Here is a 5,049-nt window from a genome sequence, read left to right as displayed (position 1 = left end):
TTGGGATAGCATTGGAAATGTAATTGAGGAAAATATGTAATAAAAAAAAACAGTGAAAAAAAATAGTCCAACTAAGTTTGTCAAAGACAAATGTGTGGAGAAACACTATAAATAGTACATTTCTGAACTGTGGTTTCTTAATTTAAAACTATCATTTACCATTTACATAGGAAAATGCTTCTTTTATATCTGTTAAGATTAACATTAAATCTAATTTTACTTGGAATCAAGCATCTGTGATCTGAAAACAAGACATGTAAGTATAAATATATTGATTCTCTTTTGCCATTTTTATTAGGTGTTCATTTAAACTGACATGAAATTGATGAGATTCATTTGTAAAGAATCATCTATGGTTTTGGTAAAAAGACATTGCTGTGTTGTAGTCTGGCTTCTTTTTATATCAATGATAATCTATGAAAATAAAAGGACCAATAATACTGTGGATTTGCCACAGTGTACTGACAGCCATACCTATTCTTGGATAGTAGAAAAATTGACTTTAAAGTTATTGATTGGAGCTCTTGCACAAGCCAAATAAAGACTGTAAGTCAAATGACAAGGGCAACCTGTCATTTGCACAGCATTTTACTCTGCATATTTATCAAATTAATAATACACCAGCAACTTTAAACAAACCCATTTTTTATTTGGTTCTATTCTTTAGTAAAGTCCTGAATTAATTACACACCACTTTTGAGAAAGAATATTTTGCTTCTAAATATATTTTATTCTTATAAATTACCAAAATGTAAACAGATGGCCAAATCATTATCACTGTCTGTAGGTTTGATTCAGGGTGTATCAAAATTATATATTTAAATAAAATTTAACATGATACATAATTTTTAATTTGAAAGAATATATGTATCATACATATTGAATGACCTTTTGTAGATTAGTAATAGTACGCTAGGCTCAGAAAAATTCTTAATTCCTTTTTAACTGTTTATATCAGAGTATGAAGTCATTTTTGCAGGTTTTTTTAATCATTTTATCAACATTTTATCTTGTTAAATAAGTCTCTGAAAAATAAATATGGTTTATTTCTTTCCTATGTGAGTCATAGTCTTTTCAGGCATGTAAACTGTATGTATACAGACTGCATGAAAGTAGATGTGAAATGGTCTAGAGGAGCGAAGTGCCCACATGAAAGAAAGGAAGAGTATTTGGATTGGACTAGCAATATATTCTAGTATATGGGAACCCTGCTGGATGGTCTTAGGTGATTGCATAATAAAATGAAGCCAAATAACTTAAGGATGGAGGTCAATGCCGAAGACATTGCCTCTGTAATATGTACAATTCCCTGAACTAGGGTAGGAGATGAGAATAACTAAACACTTGCACACACACACACACACATTATTTCTTGAACACTGATACAAAATTTTATGGAATTGAATGCCAAGAGAATTTAGAGCTTGCTACTTCCAAGCTGTGTTATCTTGAACTGCTATCTTGACTTTATTCTCTTTAAACTTGTCATTTAAGTAGAGACAACTGTAAAACATTTGTTGTGTAAAGACAGTGATACTCTTAGAATGATGCTATTTATCTGTCAAGAGTTTGGTGAATGTTTTCTGATTCTAATACAGGATTTTCCTTGCTTACAATTCAATAAATTTGAAGTATATGATTAATAAATACAAATGCATTGTCCTTGGGCCATAAAGTAGTTGTGAAGTATCTTTTCTAGTACCATTTAAGAATATATTCTAACTAAAATCTAAACCGGACTATTTGGTGGGATTTTAGTACTTAGGGATGAAGTGAGTGTTGCATGGAGAAATGTGTAGCTCAGTGATTCTGCTGATTCATAATTTTGGGGGCAACTGAGCCAGGAAATATCAAATGAGTGGTATAGCAAAGTCAACTTTTATTATTCATTCTCTGTATAAGAGAAAAATTCAAAGATAGAATTTTATCGGGTAGGTATTGAGTAGCAAGCTAAAATGAGATTTCTTGATATCAATAATTGTTACCTGCTCAATGGCTTAATTTATACTGACTTCTCTATTTTTATACTCAATTTAGAAGTCACAACTTATGCACTCATCTAATTTCTAGTTAGTGGGTAATGGAATCTTAGTAAATGTTTGGGTATTGGTTCTCTTTTTCACTACAAGTTGTGGGATCCAAGGATCAAACTCGGGCTGACTTTTTTTTTTTTATAAATCATAGGCTCTATAATTTTATTTATGTTTTTCATTATAAAGAAAATTATTTGTACATACACTTTGACATTGACATTGTTCTTCAAAAGCCACTTATTACAAAAACAATCTGTAGTAAGTCATATATGATTCATGCTTCTAATCTTAGGCTCTGACTGGAAACATGCATGTGCTACAGAGTGACACCTTATCTTGAAAAAGAACTAATACTTTTTAAATAAAAATCAGCATGAAATATATATTTTAATTGAAATAGAAGTTATATTTTACTCCAAAATATGTAACACTATTTGAAATATTTAAGTAATTTTATAAGAAACTATGAATATAAAGAAAGCATCTTCAATAAATGGTGCTGGTCTATCTGGCTATAGAAGAATGAAAATAGACACATATTTGTCACCTTGTACAAAGCTCAAGTCCAAGTGGATCAAGGACCTCAACATAAAACCAGATACACTGAATCTAATAGAAGAGAAAGTGGGAAAGAATCTTGAACTCACTGGCACAGGGGGAAATTTCCTAAACAGAACTCCAATGGCTCATGCTCTAAGATCAACAACTGATAAATGGGATCTCATGAAACAGGAAAGCTTCTGTAAGAAAAAGGACATAGTCAATAAGGCAAATCAGCAACTTACAGATTGGGAAAAACAATCATCACTAACCCCACACCTGATAGAAGGCTAATATCCAGAATATATAAAGAACTCAAGAACTTAATCACCAAAAAAAACCAAACAACTCAATCAAAAAAAAAAATGGGTTATAGAACTAAGGAATCCCGAATGGCTGAGAAACACCTAAAGAAATGTTCAAAGTCCTTAGTGAATAGAGAAATGCAAATCAAAACGACCCTGAGATTAGACCTTATCACAATCAGAATGAATAAGATCAAAACCTCAGGTGAGGATGTGGAGAAAGAGAAATATTCCTCCATTGCTGGTGGGATTGCAAACTGGTACAATCACTCTGGAACTCAATCTGGAGGTTCCACAGTCTCTCTCTGTCTGTTCTCTCTCTCTCTCTCTCTCTCTCTCTCTCTCTCTCTCTCTCTCTCTCTCTCTCTCTCTCTCTCTCTCTCTCTCCCTCTCCCTATCTCTATCTCTCTATCTCTATCTCTATCTCTATCTCTCTTTTATTTTGATTTAGAATTTCCGAAGCAGAAGCTCATGTTTCTAGCTGCATATATAGCAGAAGATGGCCTAGTTGGCCATCACTGGGAAGAGAGGCCTCTAGGTCTTGCAAACTTTATATGTCCCAGTACAGGGGAACGCCAGGACCAAGAACTGGGAGTGGGTGGGTAGGGGAGCAGGGAGGGGGGAGGGTATAGGGGATTTTCGGGATAGCATTTGAAATGTAAATGAAGAAAATATCTAATAAAAATTGAAAAAACAGTATATCATGTTAAGCTTCAAAGTCTACCTAGTACATTTCAATATTTTTAAAATATTTAATATATTTAGTGTGTGTGTGTGTGTGTGTGTGTGTGTTGATGCACACATGTATGCGTTTGAAAGCCAGAAGAAACCTTGCAGGAGTCCATATTCTCCTATTTCAAACAGAAGCATTTTAAGTTTACTCTTTGAAATGCAGGCAAAGAAAATATTTTCTGGTAACAAGTTTTTTGCTTAAACATTGTTATTCTGATGATTACTATATATGTATACTGCAAGTACATAGTGAAATAATACTGGATTGAGTCTGTACAATCAGGAAAAGGTACAGAATAGAATTTATGTATGGAGCACACACTATAAAGCTTTGTTTTATTCTCATTATCTAGGCCTTTTCCAGGGTCCCCCCTCCTATCTTCAATTTAATTCTAACCCTAAATATACTTATGAAGATAATTATAGTATTTTGGTCCTTCAAAGGATGGTTTTCCTCACAGAATCACAGAAAGCCAAGTTAAAAAAGTATACAAAGCAAAATTGTGTGGGCGAAGTGTAATTGTATATCTCAGCACTTGTCGTATTAGTCACTAAACTCAGGTATTCACAATACTTGCTCCCAAAGTACCTTTAAATTTATTATGGGAACTCTTATTGAAAGAATTTCATTTAAATAAACATAAGCACAGATTTGGCATCCACATTTATTATCAATTTAGTAACGTAATACAATGTCGTTTACAAGGGAAACATGTTTAGAAAAAAGTCAGAGGATTTCTCATTGAGAACATTTGCATCCTGAAAATGTCCATATAAGGTTTTTCAAGGAATTTTTAAAAAATATGTCTTTAGTCTTCTAAGACCCAGGTAGATATGTGATATTTGTGTCATGCATAAAGTAGATAATTTTCACTGTAAATAAGAAGAAAGTAATAAGGATTTTTAATAAAATTATATTATAATTGTAAATTAATGCAGACATTAAACAGGTTTGTGGTTATCGGGAAACGTTTGTAAAGCTAATTAAGTATGCCAATTGCCTTTTATTAAAGGGCACACTTCTGACTCATCATCACGACAATGACTTCTATAGCTACCTTGAGTCTGTGACTCAAGTGTGAGAGTGGGTCTATGTGTAATCTGTGTTTACAAAAATAAAACAAATTTGATTCAGTTTAGTTCCTGAGTTTGCCTGGAATTCAATATTGCATGTGTATTTTATGCCATCAAGTTCTACAGCTCCATCTCCCTATAAGGTTACAAGCATACTTAATGAATGAGGGGGCAAAGAACCTGAGATAGTAACAGAGACAGGTATATATATATATATATATATATATATATATACCTGTCTCTGTTTTTGTTTTGTTGTTCTTTGTATTGTAAAATCTTGATGTCATATATGAATAAAATATTTTCAAAAATTTTACTCATCTTAGAGTTGATTTTGGGAAAGAGTGAATGAATTGTATGTATAG

At 32.5% G+C, this 5,049-nt stretch overlaps 1 protein-coding gene across 1 annotated transcript in view; it reads right to left on the bottom strand.

Moving 5' to 3' along the window:
• Htr2c (5-hydroxytryptamine receptor 2C) overlaps positions 1–5,049 on the bottom strand; it is a 212,188-nt gene that overhangs the window by 153,007 nt on the left and 54,132 nt on the right. The gene's annotated exons all lie outside the window — the stretch shown is intronic.

Source organism: Mus caroli, chromosome X, assembly GCF_900094665.2.
Source record: "Mus caroli chromosome X, CAROLI_EIJ_v1.1, whole genome shotgun sequence".
In the NCBI taxonomy this organism is placed as follows: Eukaryota; Metazoa; Chordata; class Mammalia; order Rodentia; family Muridae; genus Mus; species Mus caroli.
This window is presented reverse-complemented; position numbering and strand designations above follow the sequence as displayed.